The sequence below is a fragment of the Stigmatopora argus genome, chromosome 8, assembly GCF_051989625.1.
Source record: "Stigmatopora argus isolate UIUO_Sarg chromosome 8, RoL_Sarg_1.0, whole genome shotgun sequence".
Taxonomy (NCBI): domain Eukaryota; kingdom Metazoa; phylum Chordata; class Actinopteri; order Syngnathiformes; family Syngnathidae; genus Stigmatopora; species Stigmatopora argus.
Window position 1 is genome coordinate 666,646 of NC_135394.1, and position 21,697 is coordinate 688,342.

The window sequence follows — 21,697 nt, forward strand, 5'->3', positions numbered from 1 at the left end:
CTGTCCTTGTTGTTGCACCATCTTACGCTCTACTCTTGAAACTCTTCAAAAAAACTTTAGGGCCTCCAGCCGATTATATTGGACTGGATTCCGGGTCCATGGTTACGTTCACCGCCTTCATGAGCTGCTCACACATGACGGCGACCTCCATGGTCCAAGTCGCAGCCGAGTGCTCAAACTTCATCTGCAGCTGCGATAGGGTTAGGGTTTGACGCGCCAACTCTTCGGTCTTCTCAGAAAGCATCTAATGGCACATTAGGACATGGACTAGAAACAAAATCTCATCCTCATCCTCTCTGGGCAACGTCCAAGACTGCTGCTGCTGCTGCTGCTGCTGCTGCTGCTGCCTTGAAGCATAACGGTGACTTCCATAACTTTTGTTGACTGCTCCTGCCTTGAAGCCATTGCGGGAAATATCCGTGACTCGTCCAAGGTCCACGTGAGGATTGCCGGTCGAAATTTAAACGCTTCCACTTCTTCTTCGTCTTCTCCTAGCGGTTTTGTTGGCAGTTTGCAAACAACTTCGTGGCTGTTTCAAATGAGCCACGCGAATGTCAATGGCTGTTACAGCGCATCTCTCTAGCAGTGTGCCGCAGCAACGCAAACAGTGTCCTCGACTGTGTGAAGAAGGTGTGAAGTTATGTGATATGTGTCATGTTTCATTTATTTTTTTATTATTATTTTATTTATGTTATTTTTTTTTTTTTTAATTATTATTAATAAAGCAACATACTTCACAATGTATCACTACGACTAACCAGGATGGATGATTGATCTTGCAATTTAGTCAAATGACATTTAAAAAAAGTAATACATAATATAATTTTATTTGTACCATAAAAAAGACAACAATTGAGAAAAGCATTGATAATAATCCGATTTAATTGTTATTACAACATTAATGGTGATAATAATAAGAATCCAAATGACAAGAAAGACAAGGCACCACTAAAACACTATCTTGATAACGCTAAACCTGAAGAAAGTTTTTTGAAGAATATTCTCGAACTGATTCCAAAACAAAAACCTTCATTTTGAGCTCCACAAAAGCATCTAAATCCAGCACCAAAGTTCCTCATATTTTTCCAATGGTATTTATAGTTTTTTTATTTTTACAGGGGAAATGACACTGGTTGTGTTAAATGTGTATACAGACAGAATGGGTCAAAAAATGAGGACAATGAAACACATGTTTTTCTGTTTGAAATGAAGTGTAGTAAAATTCGAAATAAATGTTCAAATGGAGATGTACTTTTGGTCTGCCTGGCCCCTGATTTGAATCAAATTGTGGAAAATGGACTAACATTGCATCATTGTCCAATGAAACCATATCGTAACGTACATTTGATGATATACAGGCCGAATTTTTGGAATGACTGATACTATGAAATGATGAATGCATTTTGAGGGGTATTGGGGGGTCATTGTGGGCGGGCGGGGCTGAAGGGCGGAGCAGACGGCGGGCGGGCGGCTCTCGTCACCCTCTTCGTCCTCTTGGCCACAGACAGATGTTAGCGAGTTAGCCTAGCCGCGCTGAATATCTGCAGGATACCCAGAAAAAAGCCACACAGGGAGGGCCGGGGAGAACATGCAAACACCACAGCGAAATGTCTGTCAGCGCCCACCAATGCCTCCCATTTGAAATGGATTGGACCTCTTGTAGACAATGAGATTTAAAAAAATCCATTTTTTCCACCCTCTGGCCAAGGTGGACCTTCCCACCAGTGTGTTTATCATTGGTAGACGTCCAAATTCATTTGAAGTGGGAGGCCGGCAGCAAACGAACATTGTTTTTGCCCTCCCACGTCAATTGGATCGGGAGTCTAGCACCCTCTAACCGCATCAAAGAAGCTTGTTATGACTTGATTTGAATGACAATGCATGGGAACGTCGCCCCTACCAAGATGGCCGACCGGAGGGCATTTACTAGGTAGGGCGCAAGAAATGTTTCTTCATATCAAACGGGGGAGGGTGGCCGGTTTTATAAACATGTCATTTATTCCCCGCCGCCCGCCCACGCCCGATGGCTTGGACGTCTCTGGCTGTCAAATGAGTCTTTAGAATAGAGAGGAATCCTTCTGCCAATAATAATTGCGTCAAGTACATTTTTGAAAGGATAAAAAGGAAGAAGGAAAAAGCCCTGATTCGGTGTCATTTAAAAATGTAAACAAGAAGGCAAAAAAAATAAAGTCACCTGAGAAAATGACGCAGACGAGACCAAGCATGACGATCCACGTGAGCGACCAGTCGAGGGATTGACGACGAGCGGGCTTTGTCCTACTTGAAGTGCAAGAAGAGCGTTTGACACCGCCCCCTCCTTCTCATCACCATCATCATCATCATCATCATCAGGAGGAGGAAGAAGAGGCCAAACGGGTCCTGTAGCGCCCTCTAACGGATGAGCACCGGAAGTGCCAGCATTAGGTGGACGTGTTTTGATTGACGGCTCGACGGTGGTTTGTTGTTGACACTTTTCTGGAGAAAACATTTTTCATGTTCGAAAGAAAAACGGGGAAGGGGGAAAACCACGTTTTTGGCAAGGAATGGCCAATTTATCTCATAATCATATTTATTTCATAAAGGGGAGCAATTCTTCAGAATCCACACCAAAAAAAAGTTCATGCCCATTACCGTTTTTATTCATTTTTCAGTGTATTTACAGAATGTGCGTGGCTACATACGTGCAGGAGGAAATAGAAAAATCAAGTCTTTTTTTACCCTGAAATTGTGTCTCATATGAGGGGAGATGTATATTGACCATTTTCTATAAAATAATCTTCCAGGGATGTTCTGGGTGGATGTTAGGCAAGAATAAGTGCCCAAATCGGGGTAAATTGCGTCAAAAATAGTGGTTGTCTTGGAACTTGTCTTGGGTGGTTCTGGTTGGTCCATTTACCCTGAAAGAAATAGTGCCCAAATTGGGGTAATTTTTTGTTAAAAATAGTGGTTGCATTTGAACTGGTCCTGGGTGGTTCTGGTTCTCACCCTCCACACCCGATCCAAATATCCAAATGCACGATCCACATGCAAGACTATGGACCGTTCGGCTTTCCAAAGGGGATTTGTTCAGCGACAATGTTGCTCACGGCCATACTACCCTGAAAACGCCCGATCTCGTCTGATCTCGGAAGCTAAGCAGGGTTGGGCCTGGTTAGTACCTGGATGGGAGACCGCTTGGGATTACCAGGTGCTGTAAGCATCTTGTCAAAACCATTTTCGACATTTCATGGATGTTCATCTCCTTTTGACCTCCTAAATCATGAAAGACTTCCCTCCTCTGCACATCTCACAACATTTTATTGAAGCTCTCCTTCTGATAATCTTCATTCCCGTAGTTGTAGAAGTAATAAAGCAAAAGAAGAGCAAGCAGCAACAAAGTCGACTCCTTTAACGAAGGGTTCTCCAAAGAGGACACCTCACCCTCCACACCCGATCAAAATATCCAAATACACGATCGACATGCAAGACTATGGACCGTTCGGATTTCCAAAGGGGATTTGTTCAGCGACAATGTTGCTCACGGCCATACTACCCTGAAAATGCCCGATCTCGTCTGATCTCGGAAGCTAAGCAGGGTTGGGCCTGGTTAGTACCTGGATGGGAGACCGCTTGGGATTACCAGGTGCTGTAAGCATCTTGTCAAAACCATTTTCGACATTTCATGGATGTTCATCTCCTTTTGACCTCCTAAATCATGAAAGACTTCCCTCCTCTGCACATCTCACAACATTTTATTGAAGCTCTCCTTCTGATAATCTTCATTCCCGTGGTTGTAGAAGTAATAAAGCAAAAGAAGAGCAAGCGGCAACAAAGTCGACTCCTTTAACGAAGGGTTCTCCAAAGAGGACCCCTCACCCTCCACACCCGATCAAAATATCCAAATACATGATCCACATGCAAGACTATGGACCGTTCGGATTTCCAAAGGGAATTTGTTCAGCGACAATGTTGCTCACGGCCATACTACCCTGAAAACGCCCGATCTCGTCTGATCTCGGAAGCTAAGCAGGGTTGGGCCTGGTTAGTACCTGGATGGGAGACCGCTTGGGATTACCAGGTGCTGTAAGCATCTTGTCAAAACCATTTTCGACATTTCATGGATGTTCATCTCCTTTTGACCTCCTAAATCATGAAAGACTTCCCTCCTCTGCACATCTCACAACATTTTATTGAAGCTCTCCTTCTGATAATCTTCATTCCCGTGGTTGTAGAAGTAATAAAGCAAAAGAAGAGCAAGCGGCAACAAAGTCGACTCCTTTAACGAAGGGTTCTCCAAAGAGGACCCCTCACCCTCCACACCCGATCCAAATATCCAAATACACGATCCACATGCAAGACTATGGACCGTTCGAATTTCCAAAGGGGATTTGTTCAGCGACAATGTTGCTCACGGCCATACTACCCTGAAAACGCCCGATCTCGTCTGATCTCGGAAGCTAAGCAGGGTTGGGCCTGGTTAGTACCTGGATGGGAGACTGCTTGGGAATACCCGGTGCTGTAAGCATCTTGTCAAAACCATTTTCGACATTTCATGGATGTTCATCTCCTTTTGACCTCATAAATCATGAAAGACTTCCCTCCTCTGCACATCTCACAACATTTTATTGAAGCTCTCCTTCAGATAATCTTCATTCCCGTAGTTGTAGAAGTAATAAAGCAAAAGAAGAGCAAGCGGCAACAAAGTCGACTCCTTTAACGAAGGGTTCTCCAAAGAGGACCCCTCACCCTCCACACCCGATCCAAATATCCAAATACACGATCCACATGCAAGACTATGGACCGTTCGGATTTCCAAAGGGGATTTGTTCAGCGACAATGTTGCTCATGGCCATACTACCCTGAAAACGCCCAATCTCGTCTGATCTCGGAAGATAAGCAGGGTTGGGCCTGGTTAGTACCTGGATGGGAGACCGCTTGGGAATACCAGGTGCTGTAAGCATCTTGTCAAAACCATTTTCGACCTTTCATGGATCTTCATCTCCTTTTGACCTCCTAAATCATGAAAGACTTCCCTCCTCTGCACATCTCACAACAGTTTATTGAAGCTCTCCTTCTGATAATCTTCATTCCCGTAGTTGTAGAAGTAATAAAGCAAAAGAAGAGCAAGCGGCAACAAAGTCGACTCCTTTAACGAAGGGTTCTCCAAAGAGGACCCCTCACCCTCCACACCCGATCCAAATATCCAAATACACGATCCACATGCAAGACTATGGACCGTTCGGATTTCCAAAGGGGATTTGTTCAGCGACAATGTTGCTCACGGCCATACTACCCTGAAAACGCCCGATCTCGGAAGATAAGCAGGGTTGGGCCTGGTTAGTACCTGGATGGGAGACCGCTTGGGAATACCAGGTGCTGTAAGCATCTTGTCAAAACCATTTTCGACCTTTCATGGATGTTCATCTCCTTTTGACCTCCTAAATCATGAAAGACTTCCCTCCTCTGCACATCTCACAACATTTTATTGAAGCTCTCCTTCTGATAATCTTCATTCCCGTGGTTGTAGAAGTAATAAAGCAAAAGAAGAGCAAGCGGCAACAAAGTCGACTCCTTTAACGAAGGGTTCTCCAAAGAGGACCCCTCACCCTCCACACCCGATCCAAATATCCAAATACACGATCCACATGCAAGACTATGGACCGTTCGAATTTCCAAAGGGGATTTGTTCAGCAACAATGTTGCTCACTTCCATACTACCCTGAAAACGCCCGATCTCGTCTGATCTCGGAAGCTAAGCAGGGTTGGGCCTGGTTAGTACCTGGATGGGAGACCGCTTGGGAATACCAGGTGCTGTAAGCATCTTGTCAAAACCATTTTCGACCTTTCATGGATGTTCATCTCCTTTTGACCTCCTAAATCATGAAAGACTTCCCTCCTCTGCACATCTCACAACATTTTATTGAAGCTCTCCTTCTGATAATCTTCATTCCCGTGGTTGTAGAAGTAATAAAGCAAAAGAAGAGCAAGCGGCAACAAAGTCGACTCCTTTAACGAAGGGTTCTCCAAAGAGGACCCCTCACCCTCCACACCCGATCCAAATATCCAAATACACGATCCACATGCAAGACTATGGACCGTTCGAATTTCCAAAGGGGATTTGTTCAGCGACAATGCTGCTCACGGCCATACTACCCTGAAAACGCCTGATCTCGTCTGATCTCGGAAGCTAAGCAGGGTTGGGCCTGGTTCGTACCTGGATGGGAGACCGCTTTGGAATACCAGGTGCTGTAAGCATCTTGTCAAAACCATTTTCGACATTTCATGGATGTTCATCTCCTTTTGACCTCCTAAATCATGAAAGACTTCCCTCCTCTGCACATCTCACAACATTTTATTGAAGCTCTCCTTCTGATAATCTTCATTCCCGTAGTTGTAGAAGTAATAAAGCAAAAGAAGAGCAAGCGGCAACAAAGTCGACTCCTTTAACGAAGGGTTCTCCAAAGAGGACCCCTCACCCTCCACACCCGATCCAAATATCCAAATACACGATCCACATGCAAGACTATGGACCGTTCGAATTTCCAAAGGGGATTTGTTCAGCGACAATGTTGCTCACGGCCATACTACCCTGAAAACGCCCGATCTCGTCTGATCTTGGAGGCTAAGCAGGGTTGGGCCTGGTTAGTACCTGGATGGGAGACCGCTTGGGAATACCAGGTGCTGTAAGCATCTTGTCAAAACCATTTTCGACATTTCATGGATGTTCATCTCCTTTTGACCTCCTAAATCATGAAAGACTTCCCTCCTCTGCACATCTCACAACATTTTATTGAAGCTCTCCTTCCGATAATCTTCATTCCCTTAGTTGTAGAAGTAATAAAGCAAAAGAAGAGCAAGCGGCAACAAAGTCTACCGTAATTACTCGAATATAACACGCAGGTTTTTGCAAAATAATTAATTCCAATAGTTGGGGGTGCGTGTTATAATCAAAAACTTTTTTTTTTTTTTTTTTTTTTTTTTTTTTGTGTCTTGTTACATGGCCCTTAGCCTGGTGCTTTTTCTTGCCAAATAAATTGAATTGAAATTGAATTGAATAAAATAAATTACAAATTTTCGATCGAAAAAAAGCATTGTCAAACTCACTTTGACGCACGGATTTTACGTCATCTCGTAGAGCCGACGCACGGATTTTACGTCATCTCGTAGAGCCGACGCACGGATTTTACGTCATCTCGTGAAGCCGAGACCACCACTGCCCCCCTCTAGCCTCGTACCCGTCTCAGTTCACCCTCTCTCAGTTCAGTGTTATAATCAATAACTAAAATAAATTACAAATTTTCGATCGAAAAAAGCATTGTCAAACTCACTTTGACGCACGGATTTTACGTCATCTCGTAAAGCCAATCGGATGATGTGTTGTGGGAGGAAGAGGAAGTGGATGAAGGAAGCGTGGACGTTGATAGGATTCTCAATGAAGAGATGTATGAGAGGACAGACAAAGAGAGAGAGGAACTTTTCATTTGAAGGATTCTAATGAATAAATTTGTTTGAACAAAACAATCGTGAAACGAAGAAAAAAAGGTAAGATTTCTGATTTTCGTCAGCGGGAAATTTTAGGTGCGCACTATATTCGAGTACTGCGTTTTTCCAGATTTTTTTGGCCCAAAGTTATACCTGCGTGTTATTTTCGAGTGCGCGTTATATTCGAGTAATTACGGTACTCCTTTAACGAAGGGTTCTCCAAAGAGGACCCCTCACCCTCCATACCCGATCCAAATATCCAAATACACGATCCACATGCAAGACTATGGACCGTTCGAATTTCCAAAGGGGATTTGTTCAGCGACAATGTTGCTCACGGCCATACTACCCTGAAAACGCCCGATCTTGTCTGATCTTGGAAGCTAAGCAGGGTTGGGCCTGGTTAGTACCTGGATGGGAGACCGCTTGGGAATACCAGGTGCTGTAAGCATCTTGTCAAAACCATTTTCGACATTTCATGGATGTTCATCTCCTTTTGACCTCCTAAATCATGAAAGACTTCCCTCCTCTGCACATCTCACAACATTTTATTGAAGCTCTCCTTCTGATAATCTTCATTCCCGTAGTTGTAGAAGTAATAAAGCAAAAGAAGAGCAAGCGGCAACAAAGTCGACTCCTTTAACGAAGGGTTCTCCAAAGAGGACCCCTCACCCTCCACACCCGATCCAAATATCCAAATACACGATCCACATGCAAGACTATGGACCGTTCAGATTTCCAAAGGGGATTTGTTCAGCAACAATGTTGCTCACGGCCATACTACCCTGAAAACGCCCGATCTCGTCTGATCTCGGAAGCTAAGCAGGGTTGGGCCTGGTTAGTACCTGGATGGGAGACCGCTTGGGAATACCAGGTGCTGTAAGCATCTTGTCAAAACCATTTTCGACATTTCATGGATGTTCATCTCCTTTTGACCTCCTAAATCATGAAAGACTTCCCTCCTCTGCACATCTCACAACATTTTATTGAAGCTCTCCTTCTGATAATCTTCATTCCCGTAGTTGTAGAAGTAATAAAGCAAAAGAAGAGCAAGCGGCAACAAAGTCGACTCCTTTAACGAAGGGTTCTCCAAAGAGGACCCCTCACCCTCCACACCCGATCCAAATATCCAAATACACGATCCACATGCAAGACTATGGACCGTTCAGATTTCCAAAGGGGATTTGTTCAGCAACAATGTTGCTCACGGCCATACTACCCTGAAAACGCCCGATCTCGTCTGATCTCGGAAGCTAAGCAGGGTTGGGCCTGGTTAGTACCTGGATGGGAGACCGCTTGGGAATACCAGGTGCTGTAAGCATCTTGTCAAAACCATTTTCGACATTTCATGGATGTTCATCTCCTTTTGACCTCCTAAATCATGAAAGACTTCCCTCCTCTGCACATCTCACAACATTTTATTGAAGCTCTCCTTCTGATAATCTTCATTCCCGTAGTTATAGAAGTAATAAAGCAAAAGAAGAGCAAGCGGCAACAAAGTCGACTCCTTTAACGAAGGGTTCTCCAAAGAGGACCCCTCACCCTCCACACCCGATCCAAATATCCAAATACACGATCCACATGCAAGGCTATGGACCGTTCGGATTTCCAAAGGGGATTTGTTCAGCGACAATGTCGCTCACGGCCATACTACCCTGAAAACGCCCGATCTCGTCTGATCTCGGAAGATAAGCAGGGTCGGGCCTGTTTAGTACCTGGATGGGAGACCGCTTGGGAATACCAGGTGCTGTAAGCATCTTGTCAAAACCATTTTCGACCTTTCATGGATGTTCATCTCCTTTTGACCTCCTAAATCATGAAAGACTTCCCTCCTCTGCACATCTCACAACATTTTATTGAAGCTCTCCTTCTGATAATCTTCATTCCCGTGGTTGTAGAAGTAATAAAGCAAAAGAAGAGCAAGCGGCAACAAAGTCGACTCCTTTAACGAAGGGTTCTCCAAAGAGGACCCCTCACCCTCCACACCCGATCCAAATATCCAAATACACGATCCACATGCAAGACTATGGACCGTTCGAATTTCCAAAGGGGATTTGTTCAGCGACAATGTTGCTCACGGCCATACTACCCTGAAAACGCCCGATCTCGTCTGATCTCGGAAGCTAAGCAGGGTTGGCCCTGGTTAGTACCTGGATGGGAGACCGGTTTGGAATACCAGGTGCTGTAAGCATCTTGTCAAAACCATTTTCGACATTTCATGGATGTTCATCTCCTTTTGACCTCCTAAATCATGAAAGACTTCCCTCCTCTGCACATCTCACAACATTTTATTGAAGCTCTCCTTCTGATAATCTTCATTCCCGTAGTTGTAGAAGTAATAAAGCAAAAGAAGAGCAAGCGGCAACAAAGTCGACTCCTTTAACGAAGGGTTCTCCAAAGAGGACACCTCACCCTCCACACCCGATCCAAATATCCAAATACACGATCCACATGCAAGACTATGGACCGTTCGAATTTCCAAAGGGGATTTGTTCAGCGACAATGTTGCTCACGGCCATACTACCCTGAAAACGCCCGATCTCGTCTGATCTTGGAAGCTAAGCAGGGTTGGGCCTGGTTAGTACCTGGATGGGAGACCGCTTGGGAATACCAGGTGCTGTAAGCATCTTTTCAAAACCATTTTCGACATTTCATGGATGTTCATCTCCTTTTGACCTCCTAAATCATGAAAGACTTCCCTCCTCTGCACATCTCACAACATTTTATTGAAGCTCTCCTTCTGATAATCTTCATTCCCTTAGTTGTAGAAGTAATAAAGCAAAAGAAGAGCAAGCGGCAACAAAGTCGACTCCTTTAACGAAGGGTTCTCCAAAGAGGACCCCTCACCCTCCACACCCGATCCAAATATCCAAATACACGATCCACATGCAAGACTATGGACCGTTCGGATTTCCAAAGGGGATTTGTTCAGCGACAATGTTGCTCACGGCCATACTACCCTGAAAACGCCCGATCTCGTCTGATCTCGGAAGCTAAGCAGGGTTGGGCCTGGTTAGTACCTGGATGGGAGACCGCTTGGGAATACCAGGTGCTGTAAGCATCTTGTCAAAACCATTTTCGACCTTTCATGGATGTTCATCTCCTTTTGACCTCCTAAATCATGAAAGACTTCCCTCCTCTGCACATCTCACAACATTTTATTGAAGCTCTCCTTCTGATAATCTTCATTCCCTTAGTTGTAGAAGTAATAAAGCAAAAGAAGAGCAAGCGGCAACAAAGTCGACTCCTTTAACGAAGGGTTCTCCAAAGAGGACCCCTCACCCTCCACACCCGATCCAAATATCCAAATACACGATCCACATGCAAGACTATGGACCGTTCGGATTTCCAAAGGGGATTTGTTCAGCGACAATGTTGCTCACGGCCATACTACCCTGAAAACGCCCGATCTCGTCTGATCTCGGAAGATAAGCAGGGTTGGGCCTGGTTAGTACCTGGATGGGAGACCGCTTGGGAATACCAGGTGCTGTAAGCATCTTGTCAAAACCATTTTCGACCTTTCATGGATGTTCATCTCCTTTTGACCCCCTAAATCATGAAAGACTTCCCTCCTCTGCACATCTCACAACATTTTATTGAAGCTCTCCTTCTGATAATCTTCATTCCCGTGGTTGTAGAAGTAATAAAGCAAAAGAAGAGCAAGCGGCAACAAAGTCGACTCCTTTAACGAAGGGTTCTCCAAAGAGGACCCCTCACCCTCCACACCCGATCCAAATATCCAAATACACGATCCACATGCAAGACTATGGACCGTTCGAATTTCCAAAGGGGATTTGTTCAGCGACAATGTTGCTCACGGCCATACTACCCTGAAAACGCCCGATCTCGTCTGATCTCGGAAGCTAAGCAGGGTTGGCCCTGGTTAGTACCTGGATGGGAGACCGGTTTGGAATACCAGGTGCTGTAAGCATCTTGTCAAAACCATTTTCGACATTTCATGGATGTTCATCTCCTTTTGACCTCCTAAATCATGAAAGACTTCCCTCCTCTGCACATCTCACAACATTTTATTGAAGCTCTCCTTCTGATAATCTTCATTCCCGTAGTTGTAGAAGTAATAAAGCAAAAGAAGAGCAAGCGGCAACAAAGTCGACTCCTTTAACGAAGGGTTCTCCAAAGAGGACACCTCACCCTCCACACCCGATCCAAATATCCAAATACACGATCCACATGCAAGACTATGGACCGTTCGAATTTCCAAAGGGGATTTGTTCAGCGACAATGTTGCTCACGGCCATACTACCCTGAAAACGCCCGATCTCGTCTGATCTTGGAAGCTAAGCAGGGTTGGGCCTGGTTAGTACCTGGATGGGAGACCGCTTGGGAATACCAGGTGCTGTAAGCATCTTTTCAAAACCATTTTCGACATTTCATGGATGTTCATCTCCTTTTGACCTCCTAAATCATGAAAGACTTCCCTCCTCTGCACATCTCACAACATTTTATTGAAGCTCTCCTTCTGATAATCTTCATTCCCTTAGTTGTAGAAGTAATAAAGCAAAAGAAGAGCAAGCGGCAACAAAGTCGACTCCTTTAACGAAGGGTTCTCCAAAGAGGACCCCTCACCCTCCACACCCGATCCAAATATCCAAATACACGATCCACATGCAAGACTATGGACCGTTCGGATTTCCAAAGGGGATTTGTTCAGCGACAATGTTGCTCACGGCCATACTACCCTGAAAACGCCCGATCTCGTCTGATCTTGGAAGCTAAGCAGGGTTGGGCCTGGTTAGTACCTGGATGGGAGACCGCTTGGGAATACCAGGTGCTGTAAGCATCTTGTCAAAACCATTTTCGACCTTTCATGGATGTTCATCTCCTTTTGACCTCCTAAATCATGAAAGACTTCCCTCCTCTGCACATCTCACAACATTTTATTGAAGCTCTCCTTCTGATAATCTTCATTCCCTTAGTTGTAGAAGTAATAAAGCAAAAGAAGAGCAAGCGGCAACAAAGTCGACTCCTTTAACGAAGGGTTCTCCAAAGAGGACCCCTCACCCTCCACACCCGATCCAAATATCCAAATACACGATCCACATGCAAGACTATGGACCGTTCGGATTTCCAAAGGGGATTTGTTCAGCGACAATGTTGCTCACGGCCATACTACCCTGAAAACGCCCGATCTCGTCTGATCTTGGAAGCTAAGCAGGGTTGGGCCTGGTTAGTACCTGGATGGGAGACCGCTTGGGAATACCAGGTGCTGTAAGCATCTTTTCAAAACCATTTTCGACATTTCATGGATGTTCATCTCCTTTTGACCTCCTAAATCATGAAAGACTTCCCTCCTCTGCACATCTCACAACATTTTATTGAAGCTCTCCTTCTGATAATCTTCATTCCCTTAGTTGTAGAAGTAATAAAGCAAAAGAAGAGCAAGCGGCAACAAAGTCGACTCCTTTAACGAAGGGTTCTCCAAAGAGGACCCCTCACCCTCCACACCCGATCCAAATATCCAAATACACGATCCACATGCAAGACTATGGACCGTTCGGATTTCCAAAGGGGATTTGTTCAGCGACAATGTTGCTCACGGCCATACTACCCTGAAAACGCCCGATCTCGTCTGATCTCGGAAGCTAAGCAGGGTTGGGCCTGGTTAGTACCTGGATGGGAGACCGCTTGGGAATACCAGGTGCTGTAAGCATCTTGTCAAAACCATTTTCGACCTTTCATGGATGTTCATCTCCTTTTGACCTCCTAAATCATGAAAGACTTCCCTCCTCTGCACATCTCACAACATTTTATTGAAGCTCTCCTTCTGATAATCTTCATTCCCTTAGTTGTAGAAGTAATAAAGCAAAAGAAGAGCAAGCGGCAACAAAGTCGACTCCTTTAACGAAGGGTTCTCCAAAGAGGACCCCTCACCCTCCACACCCGATCCAAATATCCAAATACACGATCCACATGCAAGACTATGGACCGTTCGGATTTCCAAAGGGGATTTGTTCAGCGACAATGTTGCTCACGGCCATACTACCCTGAAAACGCCCGATCTCGTCTGATCTCGGAAGCTAAGCAGGGTTGGGCCTGGTTAGTACCTGGATGGGAGACCGCTTGGGAATACCAGGTGCTGTAAGCATCTTGTCAAAACCATTTTCGACCTTTCATGGATGTTCATCTCCTTTTGACCTCCTAAATCATGAAAGACTTCCCTCCTCTGCACATCTCACAACATTTTATTGAAGCTCTCCTTCTGATAATCTTCATTCCCTTAGTTGTAGAAGTAATAAAGCAAAATAAGAGCAAGCGGCAACAAAGTCGACTCCTTTAACGAAGGGTTCTCCAAAGAGGACCCCTCACCCTCCACAACCGATCCAAATATCCAAATACACGATCCACATGCAAGACTATGGACCGTTCGGATTTCCAAAGGGGATTTGTTCAGCGACAATGTTGCTCACGGCCATACTACCCTGAAAACGCCCGATCTCGTCTGATCTCGGAAGCTAAGCAGGGTTGGGCCTGGTTAGTACCTGGATGGGAGACCGCTTGGGAATACCAGGTGCTGTAAGCATCTTGTCAAAACCATTTTCGACATTTCATGGATGTTCATCTCCTTTTGACCTCCTAAATCATGAAAGACTTCCCTCCACTGCACATCTCACAACATTTTATTGAAGCTCTCCTTCTGATAATCTTCATTCCCGTAGTTGTAGAAGTAATAAAGCAAAAGAAGAGCAAGCGGCAACAAAGTCGACTCCTTTAACGAAGGGTTCTCCAAAGAGGACCCCTCACCCTCCACACCCGATCCAAATATCCAAATACACGATCCACATGCAAGACTATGGACCGTTCGGATTTCCAAAGGGGATTTGTTCAGCGACAATGTTGCTCACGGCCATACTACCCTGAAAACGCCCGATCTCGTCTGATCTCGGAAGATAAGCAGGGTTGGGCCTGGTTAGTACCTGGATGGGAGACCGCTTGGGAATACCAGGTGCTGTAAGCATCTTGTCAAAACCATTTTCGACCTTTCATGGATGTTCATCTCCTTTTGACCTCCTAAATCATGAAAGACTTCCCTCCTCTGCACATCTCACAACATTTTATTGAAGCTCTCCTTCTGATAATCTTCATTCCCGTGGTTGTAGAAGTAATAAAGCAAAAGAAGAGCAAGCGGCAACAAAGTCGACTCCTTTAACGAAGGGTTCTCCAATGAGGACCCCTCACCCTCCACACCCGATCCAAATATCCAAATACACGATCCACATGCAAGACTATGGACCGTTCGAATTTCCAAAGGGGATTTGTTCAGCGACAATGTTGCTCACGGCCATACTACCCTGAAAACGCCCGATCTCGTCTGATCTCGGAAGCTAAGCAGGGTTGGCCCTGGTTAGTACCTGGATGGGAGACTGGTTTGGAATACCAGGTGCTGTAAGCATCTTGTCAAAACCATTTTCGACATTTCATGGATGTTCATCTCCTTTTGACCTCCTAAATCATGAAAGACTTCCCTCCTCTGCACATCTCACAACATTTTATTGAAGCTCTCCTTCTGATAATCTTCATTCCCGTAGTTGTAGAAGTAATAAAGCAAAAGAAGAGCAAGCGGCAACAAAGTCGACTCCTTTAACGAAGGGTTCTCCAAAGAGGACACCTCACCCTCCACACCCGATCCAAATATCCAAATACACGATCCACATGCAAGACTATGGACCGTTCGAATTTCCAAAGGGGATTTGTTCAGCAACAATGTTGCTCACGGCCATACTACCCTGAAAACGCCCGATCTCGTCTGATCTTGGAAGCTAAGCAGGGTTGGGCCTGGTTAGTACCTGGATGGGAGACCGCTTGGGAATACCAGGTGCTGTAAGCATCTTTTCAAAACCATTTTCGACATTTCATGGATGTTCATCTCCTTTTGACCTCCTAAATCATGAAAGACTTCCCTCCTCTGCACATCTCACAACATTTTATTGAAGCTCTCCTTCTGATAATCTTCATTCCCTTAGTTGTAGAAGTAATAAAGCAAAAGAAGAGCAAGCGGCAACAAAGTCGACTCCTTTAACGAAGGGTTCTCCAAAGAGGACCCCTCACCCTCCAAACCCGATCCAAAGATCCAAATACACGATCCACATGCAAGACTATGGACCGTTCGGATTTCCAAAGGGGATTTGTTCAGCGACAATGTTGCTCACGGCCATACTACCCTGAAAACGCCCGATCTCGTCTGATCTCGGAAGATAAGCAGGGTTGGGCCTGGTTAGTACCTGGATGGGAGACCGCTTGGGAATACCAGGTGCTGTAAGCATCTTGTCAAAACCATTTTCGACCTTTCATGGATGTTCATCTCCTTTTGACCTCCTAAATCATGAAAGACTTCCCTCCTCTGCACATCTCACAACATTTTATTGAAGCTCTCCTTCTGATAATCTTCATTCCCGTGGTTGTAGAAGTAATAAAGCAAAAGAAGAGCAAGCGGCAACAAAGTCGACTCCTTTAACGAAGGGTTCTCCAAAGAGGACCCCTCACCCTCCACACCCGATCCAAATATCCAAATACACGATCCACATGCAAGACTATGGACCGTTCGAATTTCCAAAGGGGATTTGTTCAGCGACAATGTTGCTCACGGCCATACTACCCTGAAAACGCCCGATCTCGTCTGATCTCGGAAGCTAAGCAGGGTTGGCCCTGGTTAGTACCTGGATGGGAGACCGGTTTGGAATACCAGGTGCTGTAAGCATCTTGTCAAAACCATTTTCGACATTTCATGGATGTTCATCTCCTTTTGACCTCCTAAATCATGAAAGACTTCCCTCCTCTGCACATCTCACAACATTTTATTGAAGCTCTCCTTCTGATAATCTTCATTCCCGTAGTTGTAGAAGTAATAAAGCAAAAGAAGAGCAAGCGGCAACAAAGTCGACTCCTTTAACGAAGGGTTCTCCAAAGAGGACCCCTCACCCTCCACACCCGATCCAAATATCCAAATACACGATCCACATGCAAGACTATGGACCGTTCGAATTTCCAAAGGGGATTTGTTCAGCGACAATGTTGCTCACGGCCATACTACCCTGAAAACGCCCGATCTCGTCTGATCTCGTAAGCTAAGCAGGGTTGGGCCTGGTTAGTACCTGGATGGGAGACCGCTTGGGAATACCAGGTGCTGTAAGCATCTTGTCAAAACCATTTTCGACATTTCATGGATGTTCATCTCCTTTTGACCTCCTAAATCATGAAAGACTTCCCTCCTCTGCACATCTCACAACATTTTATTGAAGCTCTCCTTCTGATAATCTTCATTCCCGTGGTTGTAGAAGTAATAAAGCAAAAGAAGAGCAAGCGGCAACAAAGTCGACTCCTTTAACGAAGGGTTCTCCAAAGAGGACCCCTCACCCTCCACACCCGATCCAAATATCCAAATCCACGATCCACATGCAAGACTATGGACCGTTCGGATTTCCAAAGGGGATTTGTTCAGCGTCAATGTTGCTCACGGACATACTACCCTGAAAACGCCCGATCTTGTCTGATCTCGGAAGCTAAGCAGGGTTGGGCCTGGTTAGTACCTGGATGGGAGATCGCTTGGGAATACCAGGTGCTGTAAGCATCTTGTCAAAACCATTTTCGACATTTCATGGATGTTCATCTCCTTTTGACCTCCTAAATCATGAAAGACTTCCCTCCTCTGCGCATCTCACAACATTTTATTGAAGCTCTCCTTCTGATAATCTTCATTCCCGTGGTTGTAGAAGTAATAAAGCAAAAGAAGAGCAAGCGGCAGCAAAGTCGACTCCTTTAACGAAGGGTTCTCCAAAGAGGACCCCTCACCCTCCACACCCGATCCAAATATCCAAATACACGATCCACATGCAAGACTATGGACCGTTCAGATTTCCAAAGGGGATTTGTTCAGCGACAATGTTGCTCACGGCCATACTACCCTGAAAACGCCCGATCTCGTCTGATCTCGGAAGCTAAGCAGGGTTGGGCCTGGTTAGTACCTGGATGGGAGACCGCTTGGGAATACCAGGTGCTGTAAGCATCTTGTCAAAACCATTTTCGACATTTCATGGATGTTCATCTCCTTTTGACCTCCTAAATCATGAAAGACTTCCCTCCTCTGCACATCTCACAACATTTTATTGAAGCTCTCCTTCTGATAATCTTCATTCCCGTGGTTGTAGAAGTAATAAAGCAAAAGAAGAGCAAGCGGCAACAAAGTCGACTCCTTTAACGAAGGGTTCTCCAAAGAGGACCCCTCACCCTCCACACCCGATCCAAATATCCAAATCCACGATCCACATGCAAGACTATGGACCGTTCGGATTTCCAAAGGGGATTTGTTCAGCGACAATGTTGCTCACGGCCATACTACCCTAAAAAACGCCCGATCTCGTCTGATCTCGGAAGCTAAGCAGGGTTGGGCCTGGTTAGTACCTTGATGGGAGACCGCTTGGGAATACCAGGTGCTGTAAGCATCTTGTCAAAACCATTTTCGACATTTCATGGATGTTCATCTCCTTTTGACCTCCTAAATCATGAAAGACTTCCCTCCTCTGCACATCTCACAACATTTTATTGAAGCTCTCCTTCTGATAATCTTCATTCCCGTGGTTGTAGAAGTAATAAAGCAAAAGAAGAGCAAGCGGCAACAAAGTCGACTCCTTTAACGACGGGTTCTCCAAAGAGGACCCCTCACCCTCCACACCCGATCCAAATATCCAAATACACGATCCACATGCAAGACTATGGACCGTTCGGATTTCCAAAGGGGATTTGTTCAGCGACAATGTTGCTCACGGCCATACTACCCTAAAAAACACCCGATCTCGTCTGATCTCGGAATTTAAGCAGGGTTGGGCCTGGTTAGTACCTGGATGGGAGACCGCTTGGGAATACCAGGTGTTGTAAGCATCTTGTCAAAACCATTTTCGACATTTCATGGATGTTCATCTCCTTTTGACCTCCTAAATCATGAAAGACTTCCCTCCTCTGCACATCTCACAACATTTTATTGAAGCTCTCCTTCTGATAATCTTCATTCCCGTAGTTGTAGAAGTAATAAAGCAAAAGAAGAGCAAGCGGCAACAAAGTCGACTCCTTTAACGAAGGGTTCTCCAAAGAGGAACCCTCACCCTCCACACCCGATCCAAATATCCAAATACACGATCCACATGCAAGACTATGGACCGTTCGGATTTCCAAAGGGGATTTGTTCAGCGACAATGTTGCTCACGGCCATACTACACTGAAAACGCCCGGTCTCGTCTGATCTCGGAAGCTAAGCAGGGTTGGGCCTGGTTAGTACCTGGATGGGAGACCGCTTGGGAATACCAGGTGCTGTAAGCATCTTGTCAAAACCATTTTCGACATTTTATGGATGTTCATCTCCTTTTGACCTCCTAAATCATGAAAGACTTCCCTCCTCTGCACATCTCACAACATTTTATTGAAGCTCTCCTTCTGATAATCTTCATTCCCGTGGTTGTAGAAGTAATAAAGCAAAAGAAGAGCAAGCGGCAACAAAGTCGACTCCTTTAACGAAGGGTTCTCCAAAGAGGAACCCTCACCCTCCACACCCGATCCAAATATCCAAATACACGATCCACATGCAAGACTATGGACCGTTCGGATTTCCAAAGGGGATTTGTTCAGCGACAATGTTGCTCACGGCCATACTACCCTGAAAACGCCCGATCTCGTCTGATCTCGGAAGCTAAGCAGGGTTGGGCCTGGCTAGTACCTGGATGGGAGACCGCTTGGGAATACCAGGTGCTGTAAGCATCTTGTCAAAACCATTTTCGACATTTCATGGATGTTCATCTCCTTTTGACCTCCTAAATCATGAAAGACTTCCCTCCTCTGCACATCTCACAACATTTTATTGAAGCTCTCCTTCTGATAATCTTCATTCCCGTGGTTGTAGAAGTAATAAAGCAAAAGAAGAGCAAGCGGCAACAAAGTCGACTCCTTTAACGAAGGGTTCTCCAAAGAGGACCCCTCACCCTCCACACCCGATCCAAATATCCAAATACACGATCCACATGCAAGACTATGGACCGTTCGGATTTCCAAAGGGGATTTGTTCAGTGACAATGTTGCTCACGGCCATACTACCCTGAAAATGCCCGATCTCGACCGATTTCGGAAGCTAAGCAAGTTTGGGCCTGGTTAGTACCTGGATGGGAGACCGCTTGGGATTACCAGGTGCTGTAAGCATCTTGTCAAAACCATTTTCGACATTTCATGGATGTTCATCTCCTTTTGACCTCCTAAATCATGAAAGACTTCCCTCCTCTGCACATCTCACAACATTTTATTGAAGCTCTCCTTCTGATAATCTTCATTCCCGTGGTTGTAGAAGTAATAAAGCAAAAGAAGAGCAAGCGGCAACCAAGTCGACTCCTTTAACGAAGGGTTCTCCAAAGAGGACCCCTCACCCTCCACACCCGATCCAAATATCCAAATACACGATCCACATGCAAGACTATGGACCGTTCGAATTTCCAAAGGGGATTTGTTCAGCGACAATGTTGCTCACGGCCATACTACCCTGAAAACGCCCGATCTCGTCTGATCTCGGAAGCTAAGCAGGGTTGGGCCTGGTTAGTACCTGGATGGGAGACCGCTTGGGAATACCAGGTGCTGTAAGCATCTTGTCAAAACCATTTTCGACCTTTCATGGATGTTCATCTCCTTTTGACCTCCTAAATCATGAAAGACTTCCCTCCTCTGCACATCTCACAACATTTTATTGAAGCTCTCCTTCTGATAATCTTCATTCCCGTGGTTGTAGAAGTAATAAAGCAAAAGAAGAGCAAGCGGCAACAAAGTCGACTCCTTTAACGAAGGGTTCTCCAAAGAGGACCCCTCTCCCTCCACACCCGATCCAAATATCCAAATACACGATCCACATGCAAGACTATGGACCGTTCGAATTTCCAAAGGGGATTTGTTCAGCGACAATGTTGCTCACGGCCATACTACCCTGAAAACGCCCGATCTCGTCTGATCTCCGAAGCTAAGCAGGGTTGGGCCTGGTTAGTACCTGGATGGGAGACCGCTTGGGAATACCAGGTGCTGTAAGCATCTTGTCAAAACCATTTTCGACATTTCATGGATGTTCATCTCCTTTTGACCTCCTAAATCATGAAAGACTTCCCTCCTCTGCACATCTCACAACATTTTATTGAAGCTCTCCTTCTGATAATCTTCATTCCCGTGGTTGTAGAAGTAATAAAGCAAAAGAAGAGCAAGCGGCAACAAAGTCGACTCCTTTAACGAAGGGTTCTCCAAAGAGGACCCCTCACCCTCCACACCCGATCCAAATATCCAAATACACGATCCACATGCAAGACTATGGACCGTTCGAATTTCCAAAGGGGATTTGTTCAGCGACAATGTTGCTCACGGCCATACTACCCTGAAAACGCCCGATCTCGTCTGATCTCGGAAGCTAAGCAGGGTTGGGCCTGGTTAGTACCTGGATCGGAGACCGCTTTGGAATACCAGGTGCTGTAAGCATCTTGTCAAAACCATTTTCGACATTTCATGGATGTTCATCTCCTTTTGACCTCCTAAATCATGAAAGACTTCCCTCCTCTGCACATCTCACAACATTTTATTGAAGCTCTCCTTCCGATAATCTTCATTCCCTTAGTTGTAGAAGTAATAAAGCAAAAGAAGAGCAAGCGGCAACAAAGTCTACCGTAATTACTCGAATATAACACGCAGGTTTTTGCAAAATAATTAATTCCAATAGTTGGGGGTGCGTGTTATAATCAAAAACTATTTTTTTTTTTTTTGTGTCTTGTTACATGGCCCTTAGCCTGGTGCTTTTTCTTGCCAAATAAATTGAATTGAAATTGAATTGAATAAAATAAATTACAAATTTTCGATCGAAAAAAGCATTGTCAAACTCACTTTGACGCACGGATTTTACGTCATCTCGTAGAGCCGACGCACGGATTTTACGTCATCTCGTGAAGCCGAGACCACCACTGCCCCCCTCTAGCCTCGTACCCGTCTCAGTTCACCCTCTCTCAGTTCAGTGTTATAATCAATAACTAAAATAAATTACAAATTTTCGATCGAAAAAAGCATTGTCAAACTCACTTTGACGCACAGATTTTACGTCATCTCGTAAAGCCAATCGGATGATGTGTTGTGGGAGGAAGAGGAAGTGGATGAAGGAAGCGTGGACGTTGATAGGATTCTCAATGAAGAGATGTATGAGAGGACAGACAAAGAGAGAGAG

General features: G+C 45.2%; 37 non-coding genes and 3 pseudogenes across 37 annotated transcripts; all 40 read left to right on the top strand.

The window, feature by feature from the left end:
- Positions 1-3,080: 3,080 nt before the first annotated feature.
- LOC144079815 (5S ribosomal RNA) lies at positions 3,081-3,199 on the top strand. Its single transcript, XR_013301866.1, has one exon. It is a non-coding gene; the product is annotated as a 5S ribosomal RNA (ribosomal RNA).
- Positions 3,200-3,515: 316 nt separating this feature from the next.
- Positions 3,516-3,634, top strand: LOC144080119 (5S ribosomal RNA). Its single transcript, XR_013302158.1, has one exon. It is a non-coding gene; the product is annotated as a 5S ribosomal RNA (ribosomal RNA).
- A 316-nt stretch (positions 3,635-3,950) lies between these two features.
- On the top strand, positions 3,951-4,069 carry LOC144079816 (5S ribosomal RNA). The gene has a single exon (XR_013301867.1). It is a non-coding gene; the product is annotated as a 5S ribosomal RNA (ribosomal RNA).
- A 316-nt stretch (positions 4,070-4,385) lies between these two features.
- Positions 4,386-4,504, top strand: LOC144079631 (5S ribosomal RNA). The gene has a single exon (XR_013301688.1). It is a non-coding gene; the product is annotated as a 5S ribosomal RNA (ribosomal RNA).
- A 316-nt stretch (positions 4,505-4,820) lies between these two features.
- LOC144080141 (5S ribosomal RNA) lies at positions 4,821-4,939 on the top strand. Its single transcript, XR_013302181.1, has one exon. It is a non-coding gene; the product is annotated as a 5S ribosomal RNA (ribosomal RNA).
- Positions 4,940-5,255: 316 nt separating this feature from the next.
- Positions 5,256-5,364, top strand: LOC144080709 (5S ribosomal RNA; annotated as a pseudogene).
- Positions 5,365-5,680: 316 nt separating this feature from the next.
- Positions 5,681-5,799, top strand: LOC144080133 (5S ribosomal RNA). Its single transcript, XR_013302173.1, has one exon. It is a non-coding gene; the product is annotated as a 5S ribosomal RNA (ribosomal RNA).
- Positions 5,800-6,115: 316 nt separating this feature from the next.
- Positions 6,116-6,234, top strand: LOC144080272 (5S ribosomal RNA). The gene has a single exon (XR_013302309.1). It is a non-coding gene; the product is annotated as a 5S ribosomal RNA (ribosomal RNA).
- Positions 6,235-6,550: 316 nt separating this feature from the next.
- Positions 6,551-6,669, top strand: LOC144080034 (5S ribosomal RNA). The gene has a single exon (XR_013302076.1). It is a non-coding gene; the product is annotated as a 5S ribosomal RNA (ribosomal RNA).
- Positions 6,670-7,793: 1,124 nt separating this feature from the next.
- LOC144080091 (5S ribosomal RNA) lies at positions 7,794-7,912 on the top strand. The gene has a single exon (XR_013302131.1). It is a non-coding gene; the product is annotated as a 5S ribosomal RNA (ribosomal RNA).
- Positions 7,913-8,228: 316 nt separating this feature from the next.
- Positions 8,229-8,347, top strand: LOC144080247 (5S ribosomal RNA). Its single transcript, XR_013302284.1, has one exon. It is a non-coding gene; the product is annotated as a 5S ribosomal RNA (ribosomal RNA).
- A 316-nt stretch (positions 8,348-8,663) lies between these two features.
- On the top strand, positions 8,664-8,782 carry LOC144080258 (5S ribosomal RNA). The gene has a single exon (XR_013302295.1). It is a non-coding gene; the product is annotated as a 5S ribosomal RNA (ribosomal RNA).
- A 316-nt stretch (positions 8,783-9,098) lies between these two features.
- On the top strand, positions 9,099-9,217 carry LOC144079659 (5S ribosomal RNA). The gene has a single exon (XR_013301716.1). It is a non-coding gene; the product is annotated as a 5S ribosomal RNA (ribosomal RNA).
- A 316-nt stretch (positions 9,218-9,533) lies between these two features.
- On the top strand, positions 9,534-9,652 carry LOC144080461 (5S ribosomal RNA). The gene has a single exon (XR_013302491.1). It is a non-coding gene; the product is annotated as a 5S ribosomal RNA (ribosomal RNA).
- Positions 9,653-9,968: 316 nt separating this feature from the next.
- LOC144079517 (5S ribosomal RNA) lies at positions 9,969-10,087 on the top strand. Its single transcript, XR_013301577.1, has one exon. It is a non-coding gene; the product is annotated as a 5S ribosomal RNA (ribosomal RNA).
- Positions 10,088-10,403: 316 nt separating this feature from the next.
- Positions 10,404-10,522, top strand: LOC144080269 (5S ribosomal RNA). The gene has a single exon (XR_013302306.1). It is a non-coding gene; the product is annotated as a 5S ribosomal RNA (ribosomal RNA).
- A 316-nt stretch (positions 10,523-10,838) lies between these two features.
- On the top strand, positions 10,839-10,957 carry LOC144080937 (5S ribosomal RNA). Its single transcript, XR_013302777.1, has one exon. It is a non-coding gene; the product is annotated as a 5S ribosomal RNA (ribosomal RNA).
- A 316-nt stretch (positions 10,958-11,273) lies between these two features.
- Positions 11,274-11,392, top strand: LOC144080462 (5S ribosomal RNA). The gene has a single exon (XR_013302492.1). It is a non-coding gene; the product is annotated as a 5S ribosomal RNA (ribosomal RNA).
- Positions 11,393-11,708: 316 nt separating this feature from the next.
- Positions 11,709-11,827, top strand: LOC144079519 (5S ribosomal RNA). Its single transcript, XR_013301579.1, has one exon. It is a non-coding gene; the product is annotated as a 5S ribosomal RNA (ribosomal RNA).
- Positions 11,828-12,143: 316 nt separating this feature from the next.
- On the top strand, positions 12,144-12,262 carry LOC144079520 (5S ribosomal RNA). Its single transcript, XR_013301580.1, has one exon. It is a non-coding gene; the product is annotated as a 5S ribosomal RNA (ribosomal RNA).
- A 316-nt stretch (positions 12,263-12,578) lies between these two features.
- On the top strand, positions 12,579-12,697 carry LOC144079521 (5S ribosomal RNA). Its single transcript, XR_013301581.1, has one exon. It is a non-coding gene; the product is annotated as a 5S ribosomal RNA (ribosomal RNA).
- Positions 12,698-13,013: 316 nt separating this feature from the next.
- On the top strand, positions 13,014-13,132 carry LOC144080280 (5S ribosomal RNA). Its single transcript, XR_013302317.1, has one exon. It is a non-coding gene; the product is annotated as a 5S ribosomal RNA (ribosomal RNA).
- Positions 13,133-13,448: 316 nt separating this feature from the next.
- LOC144080291 (5S ribosomal RNA) lies at positions 13,449-13,567 on the top strand. Its single transcript, XR_013302328.1, has one exon. It is a non-coding gene; the product is annotated as a 5S ribosomal RNA (ribosomal RNA).
- Positions 13,568-13,883: 316 nt separating this feature from the next.
- Positions 13,884-14,002, top strand: LOC144080303 (5S ribosomal RNA). The gene has a single exon (XR_013302339.1). It is a non-coding gene; the product is annotated as a 5S ribosomal RNA (ribosomal RNA).
- A 316-nt stretch (positions 14,003-14,318) lies between these two features.
- On the top strand, positions 14,319-14,437 carry LOC144080939 (5S ribosomal RNA). The gene has a single exon (XR_013302779.1). It is a non-coding gene; the product is annotated as a 5S ribosomal RNA (ribosomal RNA).
- A 316-nt stretch (positions 14,438-14,753) lies between these two features.
- Positions 14,754-14,872, top strand: LOC144080621 (5S ribosomal RNA; annotated as a pseudogene).
- Positions 14,873-15,188: 316 nt separating this feature from the next.
- Positions 15,189-15,307, top strand: LOC144079522 (5S ribosomal RNA). The gene has a single exon (XR_013301582.1). It is a non-coding gene; the product is annotated as a 5S ribosomal RNA (ribosomal RNA).
- Positions 15,308-15,623: 316 nt separating this feature from the next.
- On the top strand, positions 15,624-15,742 carry LOC144080940 (5S ribosomal RNA). Its single transcript, XR_013302780.1, has one exon. It is a non-coding gene; the product is annotated as a 5S ribosomal RNA (ribosomal RNA).
- A 316-nt stretch (positions 15,743-16,058) lies between these two features.
- On the top strand, positions 16,059-16,177 carry LOC144080463 (5S ribosomal RNA). Its single transcript, XR_013302493.1, has one exon. It is a non-coding gene; the product is annotated as a 5S ribosomal RNA (ribosomal RNA).
- Positions 16,178-16,493: 316 nt separating this feature from the next.
- Positions 16,494-16,612, top strand: LOC144079722 (5S ribosomal RNA). The gene has a single exon (XR_013301777.1). It is a non-coding gene; the product is annotated as a 5S ribosomal RNA (ribosomal RNA).
- Positions 16,613-16,928: 316 nt separating this feature from the next.
- LOC144080529 (5S ribosomal RNA) lies at positions 16,929-17,047 on the top strand. The gene has a single exon (XR_013302555.1). It is a non-coding gene; the product is annotated as a 5S ribosomal RNA (ribosomal RNA).
- Positions 17,048-17,363: 316 nt separating this feature from the next.
- LOC144080315 (5S ribosomal RNA) lies at positions 17,364-17,482 on the top strand. Its single transcript, XR_013302350.1, has one exon. It is a non-coding gene; the product is annotated as a 5S ribosomal RNA (ribosomal RNA).
- A 316-nt stretch (positions 17,483-17,798) lies between these two features.
- LOC144080355 (5S ribosomal RNA) lies at positions 17,799-17,918 on the top strand. The gene has a single exon (XR_013302388.1). It is a non-coding gene; the product is annotated as a 5S ribosomal RNA (ribosomal RNA).
- Positions 17,919-18,234: 316 nt separating this feature from the next.
- Positions 18,235-18,354, top strand: LOC144080513 (5S ribosomal RNA). The gene has a single exon (XR_013302540.1). It is a non-coding gene; the product is annotated as a 5S ribosomal RNA (ribosomal RNA).
- Positions 18,355-18,670: 316 nt separating this feature from the next.
- Positions 18,671-18,789, top strand: LOC144080007 (5S ribosomal RNA). Its single transcript, XR_013302050.1, has one exon. It is a non-coding gene; the product is annotated as a 5S ribosomal RNA (ribosomal RNA).
- Positions 18,790-19,105: 316 nt separating this feature from the next.
- On the top strand, positions 19,106-19,224 carry LOC144080927 (5S ribosomal RNA). Its single transcript, XR_013302767.1, has one exon. It is a non-coding gene; the product is annotated as a 5S ribosomal RNA (ribosomal RNA).
- Positions 19,225-19,540: 316 nt separating this feature from the next.
- LOC144080791 (5S ribosomal RNA) lies at positions 19,541-19,659 on the top strand (annotated as a pseudogene).
- Positions 19,660-19,975: 316 nt separating this feature from the next.
- LOC144080326 (5S ribosomal RNA) lies at positions 19,976-20,094 on the top strand. Its single transcript, XR_013302361.1, has one exon. It is a non-coding gene; the product is annotated as a 5S ribosomal RNA (ribosomal RNA).
- Positions 20,095-20,410: 316 nt separating this feature from the next.
- LOC144079797 (5S ribosomal RNA) lies at positions 20,411-20,529 on the top strand. The gene has a single exon (XR_013301849.1). It is a non-coding gene; the product is annotated as a 5S ribosomal RNA (ribosomal RNA).
- Positions 20,530-20,845: 316 nt separating this feature from the next.
- On the top strand, positions 20,846-20,964 carry LOC144080405 (5S ribosomal RNA). The gene has a single exon (XR_013302436.1). It is a non-coding gene; the product is annotated as a 5S ribosomal RNA (ribosomal RNA).
- The last annotated feature ends 733 nt before the right edge of the window (positions 20,965-21,697 follow it).